The sequence below is a fragment of the Pungitius pungitius genome, chromosome 4 (genome assembly GCF_949316345.1).
Source record: "Pungitius pungitius chromosome 4, fPunPun2.1, whole genome shotgun sequence".
NCBI classification, from domain to species: Eukaryota; Metazoa; Chordata; class Actinopteri; order Perciformes; family Gasterosteidae; genus Pungitius; species Pungitius pungitius.
In genome coordinates this window covers 11,631,299-11,649,021 of record NC_084903.1, presented here as the reverse complement: position 1 = coordinate 11,649,021, position 17,723 = coordinate 11,631,299, and the positions used below count along the sequence as shown (strand labels likewise).

At 41.8% G+C, this 17,723-nt stretch overlaps 1 protein-coding gene across 4 annotated transcripts in view; it reads left to right on the top strand.

Annotated features, from left to right (window-relative positions):
* Positions 1 to 870: 870 nt before the first annotated feature.
* apba2b (amyloid beta (A4) precursor protein-binding, family A, member 2b) overlaps positions 871 to 17,723 on the top strand; it is a 54,876-nt gene continuing 38,023 nt past the window's right edge. The window contains exon 1 of one of the 4 annotated variants that reach the window (XM_062561741.1): positions 871 to 1,161. The gene's annotated coding sequence lies outside the window, so the exon portion shown is untranslated. Of the gene's footprint in view, positions 1,162 to 1,189; positions 1,333 to 17,723 lie in introns of those variants that run through there. The other 3 variants (XM_062561738.1, XM_062561742.1, XM_062561739.1) reach the window with 3 other exon arrangements.

Sequence of the window (17,723 nt, the reverse complement as noted above, 5' to 3'; positions counted from 1 at the left end):
GCATCCTTTTCTGCATTATATTATGTGGTATCTCAGCACGACAACTGAAATTCCCTTGCCGTCTATTGTGAACAGAGATATTTGTGCTACATATTTTTGATCCTGCTGCACAAACACTAGTTTTATACAACTTTATGTGAACAGTTGTTTAAAAAAAATCATTCCATTCGTTTTAAAAAACTTGCCACTAATGAAATATTTAGATCCCTCAAAGGCCATCACATACATAGACAGGAAGTAGTATCAATTATTCTGGTTGATTAGATTTTAGCTCAGTGGGGAGCTGCGCGGGATGAACACAAGGCCAAACTCTACAAGATCATCTATCAGGAGAAATGATATCGGTGAAAGATGTGCTTCCCACATCAGGTGTGAGCTCACCTACATTAACATGTGCGGGGTGGACAATGGCCAGTTTGTGCTCAGCAGGCCTATTTCAAAGCCCAGCTGTTGAGCCTATTTAAGGTATCAACAGGGTAGAGGGAGGTGGCATATAAAGACACGGTCTTTTTTCTAGGTATAACGTTACGTTATCATTACTTTTGTCTGTGTTAATATATGGTAATGGTATTTTCTTGTACTAACAGTTAAGCAACGTTAGTTTAAATATCACTGTCTGGCGGCCAACTTTGTTTGCGGCTCGTTTTGTTTTTTGGGGGGTGTATCATGCAGTGATTGATTATTTCCAATTGAGAAATCAACAGGATGTGTTTTTGAAAAGGTTTTCACTCGATGCAAGGGCTCTTATATACCTAATGTTGGCTAGCAATTTTAGCTAGTTGGCTAATTATCAAGCTAACGTTGCGTTTGTAATGCTGTTGAACATTAACGGCATTAACGTTTTTAATTATCATTATTTTTTTATTTCTGTCAGGGGCTGGAAATGTAAGCCAATGCTGTTCTCATATCTGTAGACGAAAGGCATCAGCAGGCTGCCTTCTTATAACCGTGTGTAACGGTAACACGGTAACGGTAACCGTTACTGTGTTCAAACAGCTGCAGTGGGTGCGTTTGATTTTACACTCGTTCCGGGGCGGCGCTGTGCTCCTTACGCTTTCTGTCGGCGAAACACACACTGAGTGATGCGAGACCTGCCGGCCGCCACCATTCCTCACCCATCCCGAAAAGGAGGGGACTTGATCAGCATATGACATTCTCCAGGTAAGACTGCATTGCTTATGATTAGTCGGTAAACATCGATAAGCCCCGCTGTGGCATCGAGGCTGTAGTAGCCCTCCTCCTCCGAGGCATCCGGAGGAGCGGTGGATGGATGCCGTTCCGCTCCGCCTGTGGATTTGTCCTCAGCATCAATGTTAACAACAGGGCGGAAAGGTTTGACCGAACACGTTTATTGTTTTCTAAAGTCTGCTGTCTATTAGCAAGGGTGTTTGTATTATTGGGTTATTATGGTTGACTGTATATTTCCCGATCGCTACAATGACCGGTGATTCATCCATGCGCAGTCTGCGTCTAAAATGATCGAGTGTATTCATATTGCTTTATCCCTTTTAGGGTGTCATGAGATGTGGAAGGTCATTCCTTTGAAGGTGTACTTCATATTCCAATTCCTTTTGTTGCATCGTTTTAACAAACGGCACCTCGGGCATTTTGATGCTCCTCAGACTGCTCTTTGTGTAAATGTCAAATTCATCCCACATCTGGGATATTTAAAAAAACAAATTAAACGGACACCCTATTTTCTCATACTTGTCTAATATTTTACAACACATTCACTTCCTCCAAGCCATGGTGCTGCTAAACACGAGGCTGAAGTTGTGTGAGGTGCACTTCACAAGTCCACCACATTAGCATCTGCAGAAAATACAAGTTACTTGCTTGAGAGGTCACCAATATGTAATGCTTGTAGGTGTCTATATGTGGTGGTGGACTTTGGTGCCTGCTGTGTACCAATCTGTGCCCGTCCCGGCCACAGCTGCCTGCAGGCGTTGTGTCCGGCTGTTCATTGTTCAGGGGGAGCAGGGGGCAGGCTCGCATGGTCTGCTTTGCAATTTGATGTCCTAAGCTTCTTCTATCCTCATCCAGCCGTGCAGAATGCATTTCATCATCCACTTGTAGGGTATGTTTGGGCTGTCTAATGCTGTTGCTTTCTTGGTTTCTCTCACAATAGAGATATTGTCCCTGGAGTCAAAGCCACAGTGGAATATAGAACATGTTGAGCTGAATTAGGTTAATGGTGGTTCAAGATGTGCTTCACTACTGTTATATTGGCCATTATCAACGTCCATGTATATGTGGATTTAATTGTATTGTCTATTCTGGTAAAATTAAGTCAAAATTAAACATTTTGATTGTTTGTTACTGAGAAACAAACAAACAAAAAACACATTGTTTCATATTAATGAAACTTTTATACAGGTGATAGATAACATGAGCAAATAAAAAAAAAGCTTGCTGCCAATAAATCAACACAATCACTCTCTTAGCTGTTGTAGGATCATTTACCTACTAATCAGAATGTGCATATTCAACTGTCTTGTACTGTGGGGAGTAGAAAACCGATAGATAGGAAAAGCAATGGCTGTGTTGCAACTGATGAAGAAGGTGATGACCTGGGCTATGGAGGAGAGTAATGCATGGCCATCAAAGAAAGTGAGCAGTCCCCGGAGAGCCGTGATATGAACATAAGGCATTGGAGGATGCACCCATGATTCTGATGTTAAAAGTAGGAATACTTTGTATTTATTTCACAGCTTTCTTCTTGATCTGAGCTCACTTTGTCTGGTCTATCCTCTCTTTCACTCCACATGCTTTGTCTCATCATCTCCGTAGCCTAGGATACTGTATTTTTCCGTGTAGCACCTGCACTGAAGGACAAACACCCTCCTTGCAGCCTGCTGGGATCGTATTCAGTTTGGATATTAAATTGGACCTTGGGGGAGAAACAAATAGGACTCCATGATTCAGCCCTGTTGCACAACTAAAAGATAGTAACTGATTTGAAATGAGTGATCATTTAGCCCATCAAGACAATTGATTCAAGCACACTTTATCTGAGGGTTGGCTATACCTCTGGCACAGGACTATATGCGCGACACCCTTTTAAAAGATTTGCTCTGTATGCTATGGATTTCACATACTAAACAGTTACGTTCTCTTCTCTGGTCATACCATCGGTGTGGGTGGAAGTACAATAACAAACAATTTTTCCCTTCAGCAAAAAAAATCCGTAGATAGGTCCAGAAGGTGGGTGTAGATTTTCCTGTTGCACAAACGGTTAGAAAATTTGGCAACTGAAACAGTGGTTTATGATGAGTCTTTAATCAGACGAGTGGTGCTGCCGACAACTGTGTTGTCGTAGAAGTGCTTTGTTTGAGCAATTAGAACGAGCAAATTGCTGTTCAACACAGGATCTATCAGGAAGAAGGTGGACTGTGTACCACACTGGCGATGTGTGTTAACTAGCAAACAGACCAGCTGATGAATTACAGACGACATGGTATCCATTACACCTCAGAGCTTGTAGGCTTATACACTGCAAATTAATTCGTAATTAATTCATTTTCTATTTTTTGTAACCATTAGTTACGTAGTCATGTCCGAACAAAACAAAGGAACTGAGACTGTTTTGATTATGGTCTCTATACTGTAGGGATGCATCTGATTGATTTTGTTTTTATTGATCAAAATGTTTCAAAAAAGAGTATCACCATAACCCAACACAAGGAGCTGTTTATAAAAGGCTTATTTGATTGAACAACATCCCACTAAATACTTTGTTTAATTATGCTGATACCAGCACATTATTGACATGACCATACATCACAAAATACTCTATTGCAGTAAGATCACTATGGCTGCTGTCATTTTGTCCTATGACTTTTCAAGTGTTCACCATCTGTGGAGGATTTGTCTCCAGATGACATCATCACTTTAGTCAGTAATGCTGCAGCTTAACTTCAGAAACCAACAGTGTACAATACGATAGAAATCAGATACGTATGAACTACTCATTCCTTTGAGTGGTCATGATTTGCTGTTCAATTCCTTGCCTAAAACGCTAATGTGGTGGATAGGATCCTTTTAAAAAATAAACTGTTGGTCACGCTGTTTACAGTGGTTCAGATATTTTCTAGAATTAAAATATCCTATTTAGAAGATTGCAACCGTGTCACGTTTGTCAGCAACTTAATTCAGAATAAAAAGTGGAGTGGTCAGTAGCAAGAAATAATTTAGAGTGGACTAAACTTCAAACAGCTCAACATAAACGTGTCAAGTTGGTATTTAAACTAAAAGCCTGTTTCGTTGGCCATTGCCAATTCAAAGAAGTGAAATGGCTGCTTGTAGAAAATAGAAGTATAAGACAGCTGGAATTTAGACTTACTCATAAGCTCTTGACAAGTGATGGGCTGCAAAAGTGCCTGGTTAGGGCCTCTGGGTGTGTTTATTATATCTATGGGTGTGATAAGGTGGAAAGTGTCTAGTTATGTAAGTCACGTATGAAGTCTTCTGAAATATAGTAGAAGATATACGTTTTGTTCCTTTCTCTGTATCTGTAAATCAAAGGATATGTCGTGTTTTGGTCCAGTGTACAGTAGACACATTAATGCTAGGATCATTGACATCATTCATTTTGTAATAATTCTGACACATGTATTCTAAAGGTTGTGTCTCAATGCAATGTGTGACCGGGAATATAATTAGCCATGCTATAACTGTACAAAAGGTCAAACACCTGCAGTCACCTGTCTCTAAATAAAGCATGAATATGCTGGAGGACTTGGGCCAGCCCTTGTTGTCCAGCGCTTGACATTGTTCTAGTATCACGTCATGCTTTTTGTCCCCTAAGCCCTCACTAGACTGCTTTGATTTGGACATGAACCTATTGCCTTTGGCTTTCTTCTACTGGATAATATATCTATAATAATCTGAAGAGGCTTGAGAGACCAAGCCTTATTATTGTCGGTGGTGCCTTTTGGCTTAGGGGTTTCATGTGCTACTGTTGCTCTTTAAAGATTCCCCCATAAAAGGTAAACTTTCCAATAATCAAGGTCAATTTCAGTGTCGGCATGGTGCGGCATCTTGTTTGATTGACTGTGACAGTTCTCAAAATGTGCAAAGCTACCTTTAACATAGTTTCTATTCAAAGACAAAGGAAAGAGAAAGAGAAGCCTCTATGTCAGTGATGACACCACCTCAAAGCATGCAGCATTGCCACCTTTGCTATGTGATGTTGTTTGTTCTTCCAATATTCCCTTCACATTGTCAATAAATTCTCTATTGCCTCTGATTGTGCTGTAAAATCCATTTACGTTTCAATTGTTGGTCTCATACTTGTTTTTTCTCTATTGACCTTCTTCAGCACAATATTGAACTACTCCTTTAAGTAACTAATATGGAAGACTTGTGAGAGATGTTGCAGGCCTGCAGGATGTGTTGAAAATGACACCATACTGGGTCAATGTCTACCAAAGTAAATTAAGAAGCAAATGTAACTTTGGGTTTGTTTGTTTTTTGCGATTTGCAGTTTGTGTTTGACCTCTATTGTTGACGAAGTGTCTGTATCAGTGACACGTTTGTGCTCCTACATGCCGTCTCCTGCTTAAAACGTTCGAATAAGTGCAGTGGTGTCCCCTAGATGCAATCACATCATTTCACCTTTCTTCATTGCATTAGCATGTAAATGAATCCAAATCAGTTTTACACTGTGACTAAATGAGTTCACATTGGCAGAAAAGCAAAATGGCTAAGAAAGTGGGAGAACGAAAGAAAGCCTCCTCCCACAGTGCTTGGTGAAAGAGAAACCCATTCATAGCTGCATCAATCATGGTTGGTAGTAAAGAATCGCTCTGATGACACACAGAATGAGAGAGGGAGAGAGAGACAGGAGCATTGGAGGAGCCAGCCCAGTAAAAGTTAATCATATTGCTCTAGTTAGCTTTGCCATAGGTAATTTGTATATAACTCAAGTTATAAATAACAAGTTCAAGGGTCCAGTTGCGATCTGTAATGAGATTTGTTTTGCTTAGAAAACTGGAAGTACAGTTTTGAACCCGTCGTGTCTGCTTTACATTACTCCTTCCAAGGAAGTTGCTGCTTCTTGTGGCTCTCAAACAAAGCTACATCCAAACACAGACCCCTGGTTTTGTGCTTTAACGTTTGAAAATAAAAATTGTATTTACGTTTAAGAACAAAGTAGTTTAATGAAATGAATTGTTATGAAAATATACCTACAGGACAAAAAAATATTAGCATTCAGATGAGCAGAGAGCCTCATGTGCTCCTGTCTTTCTGGTGAGTTTCCAGGCAGATTTCTGCTGTTTGAAGGAAGGATGTTGTCTTTAGGCAGGTGGATACATGCTGTTTATTAACCAATCAAAATAAGATGAGAATCTTGAATTTCTCTGGAGCACCTGCCTCTTTTTTATTGACAGCACAGATGCTTGTTTATCAACCCTCTGGTTGCTCTCCATCAGCTCATCAGTGAGGTAAGTGATCAGAGAGAAGCAATGAAACAGGGTCTGCAGATAATGAAAGGCAAAAGAGAGAGAACAAACATGACAACAAAATGTTGTTGTTATGCTGATCAATGGTGCCTTCATCCAGATTGTTTTAACAATGAACATAAGCCTGGTTCCCAACAATGACCATTGAACACCTGAAAGGAAAATATACTACTCTATAATACTCTATAATATATTCTTATATCATTCCACCGATTAGATACTTGATTTGTATGTTGATTGATTTCTAGTCGAGCTTTGTTTCTTTTTGATCATCTTGGATTTTTCTCTTACTGGAGGAAGGTAGGGGACACGTGTCTGAGGAGACACGGTTGAAAAAAAGGAAAGTGAAATCCCCGGAACCTCAGTAACACATCAAAGACCAGACTCAGCAGAGCCTTTTTTTAGTTGCTGGTCTAAGCCTTCCTCTTTGTGCCGCGGTGTTGTTGCATAAGCCATCTTTCTTTTGTCATCACTCACTCACCTTTTGGGTGACAGCATTGCAGCAAGAAAGATTCTATGACACTTTAAAGTATCAGATGTTTCTCAAAGGCATGCATTCTGTTTGTGGGTCTGTTCTGTTGTTTTCTGGTCTGATGAATGGATACCAGGGCAAACATAGATGATGTAACATTGCACCAAGATCTTTTTATGAAAGGTAGGATTGGTTGATATCACCAAAAATATAATTCAGATTGTTGTTGGTAGCATTTGCAGGGACTGTATTATATCACGGTATTGCAAAAGCTTATATCTTAAAAAAGACAAACATATAGTGGCAGGATACCATTTGCATACGAGCCACAGCAGTTCATCCGGTTGTTGTGAGGGACTTTCTATCTTTGATCATGTTTTGGAATTACATTGGAATGTAAAGAATTCAACAGGTGTGTGACAAGGTGGCTGTGCAGATTGTCTCAATGGATTTCTTTGAGCTTATGTGTGAAAACATGCAATATAGTCAATGACTGTGCTTTGAAATTCTGATGAAACACCTGGCGTTGGCTGACGCAAGATCACACGTATTATTTGAAACATGTTGTATTCATTTCTTTACACCCAAATATCAGAGTACAGAGCAAAATACAAATATCTATGCAAATGAATACAAGATCTTGTTTGCTGATAGAAGTATTTTATCTGTTGTCATGCTAATGTGCTCTATTACTGGGAACTAAACGTTGTCTAAAGGGATAGTTGTGTGTTAGAGAATTGTGAGCAAAATAGCTTTTTTTTTCTCTGGGAGATGTGTGGCAAACCAGACAATACATATGCTCACTGCAGAACTTTGAGGTGCACATCCCCCGAGAGGGTGCACGCCCAAACAGGGTGGCAGGTCGCTCCATAAGTAGCACATCACATCATTAAAGCTGATTCCTCGCCACAGTAATAGTGCTTATTCGAACACCAAATGGCCACCTGTTTTGTTTCTTTTACAACACAAACACCCAAATTACACTGAATTAGGCTAATTTTAGGAGGTGCCTAAAAGCTTTATATCATTTTTGGCGGGTTTTTTGTTAATACATTTACTGTTCAAGTTCTAATACCTTTTTAATCGCAAATAACAACACATCACGGAAAGCGGTAGTTTGGACTTTGTATTCAGACATCGTTTCCATAACGAACCGTACATCTCAAGACACTAAACAACAACAGCACTCTACATATATTAGTTGCATTAAACTAATTTGAAGTACTTCTACAAAGAGTTTCACATAGCGTCAGGTTTTGGCTGGGACAGCATTTCAAAGGTCGGCAAAGAGGTTCCACATCTCAGCAATAAGCTCAACAACAGTCTGCGGGCTTGGTCGTGCACACTGAGATTGGAGCTGTCTGCGCTGACCTCTCATCCTCGGCGGAGTTGAAGCTTACTGAGGAATACTAATGAGAGAATGAATAGACGTGGGTTTGCACAGAAAAGACTGTCAGTGTTCATGGTTCTGCTTATTCACTTTCCTTTTGCGATGTACACAATATTGTCAACCTAAATCTTAGATTGAAGACCATCACAGGAATAATGTTGCATGAAATGTGTTTCCTCTTAACAATGCTGAACCGCACTGAGAGTAAGGCTGAAGGTCAGGGCATCCTAACTGGATTGTTGTTTATCTCTCCTCTGCCTGAGAGCCCACTCGATTTATCCTCAGTTCCATCTTTACGCGCCTCAGGCCTGTAATTCAGGGAGGAGAGCTTAGTTATTGCTGTGGGACGGGAGGTCAAGATGGCAACCCTGTAAAAATGTTGATGGGGTGTAAAATGCCAGGGAACAGCTTATGCAGGGTTTTAAAATGAACAGGGACCTGAAAGCCTTTGCCTGCCATGACATCGGCGTTGGGCATAAGTGTGTTTATCTGTGAGCTTGTTTTCATGTCTATTTCCTCAATGCATCTTTCGTATTGGGGACTGCAATCAAATTCTCATTAGCATGCCATCTCTGTTTATGGTTCATAACAAATAGCTCATCACATTACTTTATATTTCCCACCTGAGGCTATGTGTTTTAAAACGTTACGATATATGAAGAAAGTCTTCTTTCGCTTATTTACTCATTCATTAATTTTCCCACTTTACTGAAAAGATAATTATAATTACAACTTATCCTCCACACTGTGAAGGATTAATATCAGCAACTGTCTGTGATTACATTTCCATTTAAATTATTCTTATTCAGGCCAGTCATTATTTCCAGTTATTGTCAGATAGCTCGTAGAAAAAGTGTCAGTTTGCTGCATAGTTGTTGAAAGCTTGCAGCTAATTCTTTACAGCACAATACAACAACCTGTGAAGGCAACAGTGTAGTTATTTATAAAAAGAAAGAAATGTATGTATCCGGATTCAGATGAAAGAAATGTGGTTTAACCGTATCCAAGATGATATGGTGAGGCTATACACGATGCCCAGAATGCAGTCTTTCATCTTTCTAATTGATTTTTATATTCATTGGTGGTAAAAGTTATCTGCTGAGTGTTTTGTCTCCAACACTGTATTGTAAGTAACTCTGCAGATCTTCCGGTAAAAGGGAATTGTACCTTTATTTTGAAAGGGTAAAAAGAGGATGTTTCTGCGTTTTGAATGTGAGCTTAACGGAACTTGTTACTGACAAATGTGAATTTTATTCAAAACTATTCGTTTAATGGACCCGTAACAATAATGGCAAAAAGCTCTTACGGTGGTGTTTTTACGCTGACGTTCAAGGATGGTATTGCATGGAAAGGAAGAAAATAAAGGAGTAATTTCACCAGCAGTAAGTGCCATGTCTCTTTATATGCGGGATCCGTTACAGTAAGAGCTTTACCTCGCCAGCTAACCTGCTGCATCAACAGACTATAACGGACTTTAAGGACATTTTTCACGGATATAAAAGAACGCTCATACGGAAGAATGGAGAAGGGCAGCGGTGAAAAGAAGACGGCGACGTGGTAGGAAAGAGCAAGAAGAGGAGTAAGGCTAGCAAAATGGAGGGAAACGAGACTACTCGGCGCAGCAAGGATAAAGAGCAACAGATCGAAATCCTTCAAAAGGTAATTCAGGAATACAAGGAAATGATAGAAAAGGAAACCGAACAAGGTGCTGTTAGACAAGAACTAAAAGAGTCTTTGCTTAACAAAAAGGAAATGCTTGCTGAACTGTTGAACGATGACGATGAAAATGCTACAGATTTAGCTAACGTTAGACGTTCGGAACGCGCGCGAGCTCCCACGGAAAAGATGCTAGCTTATCGTAAACAAGAGCAGAGCAAACGTGCTAAAAGACTTGATAGCCTTTATGAACAGTGGAAAGCCCAAGCTCGACAAACACGGCAAGAACTAAAATCTGAACTAACAGAAAGTCGATTGGCATGTCTCACAGACAATCTGGAAATAAGGAAAATCGAAATCATGAAAGTGTATGAAGAATTGAGAGGGTGCGGCCCGCCCGACACTGAGCTAAGGCGCAAAGTTGATGCTTGTGCTGCAGTAACAGGTGACATTATTAAAATCCTGAACGAGAGGCTAACTGGCGTAAATGGAGAATATGATGCAGAATATGAAGGACAGCGCTTGCACGAGCTACTCGAGCCTGACTATGCCCGGTCCATTTACGGCTCCTCTGCCTCAGCGCTGACTGGCAGTCATCGCTCCACACGTTCAAGTGTAGCAGCCAAGCGAGCAGAAGCAGCGGCGGAGTTAGCTGCTAAGGAGGCTGAATATAAAATGCTAACGGAGGAAGAGAGTCAACGGGAAAAGATCCGAGTTTTAGAGGAAGAGCACAGGAGGGAATTAGAAAAACACAAAGCAGAATTAGAACGGTTACAAGCTGAAAAAGACTTAAAGGCTGCCCAAGCCAGACTTGAAGTATATGACAGAGAAGTGAAAGAGGAATCTGATGCTCAGTCCTTTCAGTCATTTCAGAACCCTATTCGGAACATTCTGCCTGTAACAATAAACCCTCCTACAATTGTCACTCCATCTGCTCCCATTGATGTATCCGGCCTAGCACAAGCTGTTCAGGACAGCATCGCTATTAACAGACTTCCAATGCCAGAGCCCCCAGTGTTTAATGGCAATCCCATTGACTTTGTTGAGTGGAAGGCTTCTTTTATTTCACTTATAGATAGAATGAACATTCCCACTACCGACAAGCTGCACTACCTAAGGAGATATGTAGGTGGCTCAGCTCACAAATGCCTAGAAGGGACATTCTATCGTAGTGACAGTGAAGCTTACAGCGACGCTTGGAAAAAGCTCAATCAGAGGTACGGCCAGCCATTTATCATTCAAAAGGCTTTTAGAGAAAAGTTATCCAACTGGTCAAAAATACAGTCAAAGGATGCTGAAGGATTGAGAGACTTCTCAGATTTCTTAAATGCCTGTCTGCAGGCCATGCCCCATGTAAAAGGTTTAAACATCCTAAACGATTGTGAGGAAAATCAGAAGTTGGTGCGGAAACTGCCAGAGTGGCTAGCCTCACGATGGAACCGGCAAGTAACATTGCGTCTCACGGAGGGAAAGGATTTCCCTAGCTTCAAGGACTTTGCCAAGTTTATGTCTGTGGAGGCCGAAACCGCCTGCAATCCAGTCACCTCTTTCCTCGCTCTCCATCCACCTGATGGTTCTGGTCAAGAAAAGTGGAGCACAAGGGTAAGCAAAAGAAACAAAGCCAGCACCTTTAACACACAAATTGTGGTTGAAAACAGTAAGCAGACCACAACAAAGGAAAAGGTCAAGGCCCCTTGTATGCTTTGTAAGGATATCAGTCATCAGCTTTGCAAATGTCCAGACTTCATGCAAAGAAAACTGGAATACAGAAGGGCATATGTCAAAGATAACAGACTGTGTTATGGATGTCTAAAACACGGTCACAGCGCGAAGGAATGCCGACATCGGCACACATGTGACTCATGCAGAGGACGGCATCCTACATGTCTCCACGATGATGGCTACGGAAAAGTTGAAATCAAAGAATGGACAAATAGGGAAATGTCAGCGCAACACAGGGAAAAGGAACCAACGTCTGCCGTTTCTCTCAATGTCACCAGTCAAGGTCAGTCAGAAAACACCTCAATGATAGTGCCAGTGTGGGTGTCAAGCGACAATAATCCATCCAGAGAAAAACTTGTGTATGCCCTGCTGGATACACAAAGTGACACAACATTCATTGAAAATGATGTAAGTAATGAACTTCAGCTGACTACTTTCCCTGTTAAACTGAAACTCACTACGATGATGGGTGAAAATATGGTCTTTAAAAGTGAACGGACATCTGGTCTGCGTGTGAGAGGTTTCAATTCTACTGTGCACATCAAACTGCCTCCTGCATACACCAAGGACTGCATTCCTGTAAACAGACAACACATACCAACGCACGAAACGGCAAAAGGATGGCAGCATCTCCAAGCAATTGCAGATCAAATGCCGCCTCTTCTTAACTGTGAAGTGGGGTTACTCATAGGATACAATTGTCCAGGAGCTCTCATACCCAGGCGTGTCATAACAGGAAAGGATAACGAACCCTTTGCTATTCTCACAGACTTAGGGTGGAGTATTGTCGGCTGTTCAGCAACTCACTCTGATGCACAATTGTCAAACGGTCACTGTCACAGAGTAACTGTGAAGGAGCTGCCCGCAGTGACTCCATTGGATGCAATAAGAATGCTCGAGACTGATTTCAGAGACACTCAAGGAGATGACAAAACAGTCAGTCAAGAAGATTTGATTTTTCTTGACAAATTAAAGGAAAGCATAAAAACAAACAAGCAGGGACATTACGAAATGCCCCTCCCCTTCAGAGAGAGGCCCTTCCTTCCTGATAACAAGCAACTTGCTGCTGTAAGATTAAGCCACCTGAAAAGGAAGTTCATTTTAAATGAAAGCTACAAGAATGACTACATGAACTACATGAAGGACATCATTGAGAGAGGTGACGTCGAGGAGGTATGCGATGTGGGCACTTATGGAGAAAAATGGTACATACCTCACCATGGTGTTTATCACCCCAAAAAACCTGAAAAGCTGAGAGTGGTTTTTGACTGTTCTGCAAAGTACAAGGGAAGTAGCCTCAATGAACATCTTCTCCCAGGCCCAGATATGATAAACAGTCTGACGGGTGTTCTCATTCGCTTCCGACAGCATCGCATTGCTCTGATGTGTGACATAGAAAAGATGTTTCATCAGTTCCATGTCTCAGAAAATGACCGTGATTATCTACGCTTCTTATGGTGGAAAAACAGAGACCTAAGCACACCTCCCCAGGAATTCAGGATGAAGGTCCATCTTTTTGGAGCTGTATCTTCACCGGGGTGTGCAAATTATGGATTGAAGCAGCTCGCCAAAGAACACAGTCACACACACCCATTAGGGTCACAGTTCATTGCCAGAGACATTTATGTGGACGACGGCATCATTAGTTCAGAGTCTGCTGAAAAAGCCATTCAAATAGCAAAGGAGGCATGCGAAATGTGTGCAAATAGAGGTTTACGCCTTCACAAATTTGTGTCCAACAACATTGCCGTTTTGCAAAGCATCCCCGCAACAGAACACGCCATGGACATCAAAGCAAAGGATCTCAGATTCAATGATCCAGCTTTAGAGAGAGCATTGGGGATATATTGGAACATCGAGAGCGATTGTTTCACTTTCAAAGTCTCTCCAAAGAACCAGCCCGCAACACGTCGCGGCATCCTGTCATCTGTCGCCTCCATATACGACCCGCTGGGCTTCGTAGCTCCCTTCCTCCTCAAGGGAAAGAAAATTCTCCAAGAAATGTGTCATCAAGGAACAGGATGGGATGATCCAATTCCAGAGCGGTTGAAGCCACGGTGGGAGAAATGGGAAGATGATCTTGTTAAGATGGAAGGAATACAGGTAGCTCGCTGCTATCAGCCTCCTGGCTTTGGAAAGGTGATGAAAACTGAATTACATCACTTTTCAGATGCCAGCACCACGGGCTACGGCCAATGCACATACCTGAGACTGAAGAATGAAAGAGGAGACATTCACTGTGTTCTTCTAATGGGAAAAGCGCGAGTCTCGCCGCTAAAGGTCACAACTATTCCAAGGTTAGAACTTGCCGCAGCAGTTGTCTCAGTCACAGTGAGCAATATGCTCAAAGAAGAATTAGGCTACTGTAATGTAGAAGAGTTCTTTTGGACAGACTCAAAGGTTGTATTAGGCTACATTAATAATGATGCTCGCCGTTTCCACACCTTTGTAGCAAATCGAGTGCAGAAAATCCGTCGTGGCTCAGACCCGAAGCAATGGTTCTATGTACCAACTGATGAAAACCCAGCAGACTATGCATCAAGAGGGAAAACAGTAGATGAGTTGCTCTCTTCTGATTGGTTCACCGGCCCTAGCTTTCTGTGGAAAGGAGAAATAGAAGTGCCAACAGAGGTGCTTTTGGAGCTACCTGTTGGTGACCCAGAAGTTAAAAGGGCTCAGACATTCCAGACAAAGACCTCAGAGCAAGTTGATCTTGTAGGAAGATTAAAGAAGTTTTCATGCTGGTCTCGGGCCATCGGGGCAGTGGCGCGTCTCTTGCGGCGTGCTAGAAAGGTCAAATCGTGTGACCTTTCAACAGTCAGCGAAAGACAAAGTGCAGAACGACTTATCATCAAGGACATACAAAGCCAAGCGTACGGAGAAGAGATTAAACTATTAAAAAAGAGACATCAGCTTCCAAGACACAGCAAGCTGTATCACCTCGATGCTTTCCTGGATGCAGAGGGTGTGCTCAAGGTGGGAGGTAGGCTCAGTCGCTCACCTTTTCCTAACTCTTTTAAACATCCAACAGTCATTCCTCCAGGACATCACATGACTAATCTGATCATCGCCCACCATCATGAAACAGTAAAACATCAGGGCAAAGGCTTCACCATGAATGAAATTAGGTCCAATGGCTATTGGATCTGTGGACTCAGCAGAGCAGTCGCAACACACATCCGCCACTGTGTGACATGTCGAAGGTTGAGAAGACCAGCTGAAAGCCAAAGGATGAGTGACCTGCCTGTTGAAAGAACAGAACCCACCCCACCCTTCACTTATTGTGGGATGGACTGTTTCGGCCCCTTTTGGACAAAACAAGGGAGAAAACAAGAAAAAAGGTATGGATTGCTCCTTACCTGCTTCTGCTCTAGAGCCATTCATATTGAAATGTTGGAGGACTTGTCCACAGACACATTCATTAATGGATTGAGATGCTTTATTGCTTTAAGAGGTGCTGTACGACAAATTCAATGTGATCAAGGCACCAACTTCATGGGTGCAAAAAATGAGCTGAGTGCTGCATTAAAGGAGTTGGACACGAATAGATTGAACGTATTCCTCACAGAAAAGCAGTGTGACTTTGTAATGAATGCACCTCATGCCAGCCATGCAGGTGGTGTGTGGGAAAGGCAAATCAGAACTGTCAGAAGTGTTCTTAATGCCACTCTGTTACTTGCCTCTGGTAGGCTAAATGATGCATCATTGCGCACCTTCTTTTATGAAACCATGGCTATAGTGAACAGTCGTCCGCTCACAGCTGATACCTTGGACAGCCACAACAGTTTGGAGCCACTCACTCCTAACCACTTGATCACGATGAAATCCACCACAGCCTTGCCTCCACCTGGCAAGTTTGAAAGAGAGGATCTCTATGGACGAAAGAGATGGCGTCAGGTGCAGTACCTGACAGAGCAGTTTTGGAGTAGATGGAAAAGGGAATATCTACACAATATCACAACAAGACAATGCTGGCATAGCACTAAAAGGAACCTGCAGGTTGGTGACATTGTACTGGATGCTGAGGACACTTTACCACGAAGCAAATGGAAACTCGGGACAGTCTCAGACGTCATTAAAGGCAAAGATGGACTTGTGAGACGGGCCAAAATCTTGTTTGGAGAGAAGGAGCTGAATCACAAAGGAGAGCGCACCAACAGGCCTGTTTTGGAGCGCCCTGTCCAGAAATTAGTTCTATTGTTAGAGGCTGTTTAAGCACTATTGCAGTTAAGAAATATTGCAGTTACGAAATGCTATATTGTTTTCTGTGTAGTTTTAGCCCATACCTTTGAAAGGTTATTCTGTAATTTGAAATTGAGTGTTTTAAGGTTTCTATTTTGTAAAAACACTAATTTGGTGGGAGTGTAAGTAACTCTGCAGATCTTCCGGTAAAAGGGAATTGTACCTTTATTTTGAAAGGGTAAAAAGAGGATGTTTCTGCGTTTTGAATGTGAGCTTAACGGAACTTGTTACTGACAAATGTGAATTTTATTCAAAACTATTTGTTTAATGGACCCGTAACAATAATGGCAAAAAGCTCTTACGGTGGTGTTTTTACGCTGACGTTCAAGGATGGTATTGCATGGAAAGGAAGAAAATAAAGGAGTAATTTCACCAGCAGTAAGTGCCATGTCTCTTTATATGCGGGATCCGTTACAGTATTGTTGCAGGGTGCGGCAGAGTGAGTTGGACCTGTGGGACTAATAGCAGCCTCAGGGCTGCATGCAAGTAGGAGCTGGAAACAATGGGGAACTAGAGCACTGGTTAGATTGGAGAGACACCATTTTGAACACAATTTGTGTGAATGTGACAAACTTAAAAAATATCTTCCTCTGGAATGCCTCTAAAATATTGCCCCCACAAGAATAACATAGTGTTCATTTTATCTTCAAGCATGTGGACGTAAATCTTTAAGGGCAAAATTAAAAACTAGATCCTCGCAAATACAACATATTGTGTGAGTTGAATTAAAAGTAAACATTTTGTGATAATGAATATTGCTACTAGCTGCAAAAGAAAGGCTGATATTTTTTCAGCTTGTGTTTTTGTGGGTGAATGTGTCAACTTGGTAAAATGTGGTCCTCAAGAGAAACGCCTACCATAGCGAGAACAGTTTTGAGTACAAGTAGCTTCACAGCCATGCAAACTACTTTCAGAATTCCTTCCCTCCCACATTTTGCAAGATAAAAAGATGACTATCTGCCAAGAAGAGCCATAATAGATTATTTTAGTCCTTGTTTGAACCCAGTAGTTTTGTACCCATGTCCCCCCCCACTGAGGACAAAATTGAGGTCATGCAGATGGCAGAAAGGATAACGTCGGCTTTGAGAGGGCCTAAGCGAGGCTCTTTAACATAGCAATAAGCGTTAAAAATTCTCATTCTCATAACAGTTCATCACTAACATCCCAATATGTCGTTGATTTGTCGTTGACCGATAAAACGATGACAACACGCAGACTCGCCATCATCAGCAATATTACTTGAACTAAATTGATGAATTACAATTCTCATTCCCTCTCTTTCTCTATCTCGCCCCGTGCGTATAGACCTGTCCAGATATTCTCCACACTGTTGTAGTGTTCTTAGTGTTTAGGCTTATATTTTGGGTTGTGGAAAGAGAATGTTCAGGCCCTGCACTGAAGCAGTGAAATGGCAGGAAGATCCCTGCACCTGCCCAGTTATTACCCCATTCTGATTACTTCAATCAACATAACCCCTGCAGATTTTTGTAAAAGGGCAATCAAGCTGACACCAACAGTGTGCGTGCTGCTGGTGTGTTTTCTGGTTAATCTGCTCCAACTGCTGAGTGGGGAGAGCAACTTGTGGCTGTCACAAGAGGACTCGGGCAGGGAGGATGAGATGTGACATTTGGCTTTGGCTTAGTGGCAGATGGTGAAGCCATGCTGTCAAAGATTGTGAGAATACGGCTAGTGTTGCAAGTTCACTTTTTCACCAGCCAGTCGCTCTCATATAGCGACACCTCTGTTTCAAACAATGGATGTCGGGTGATGGGGCTTG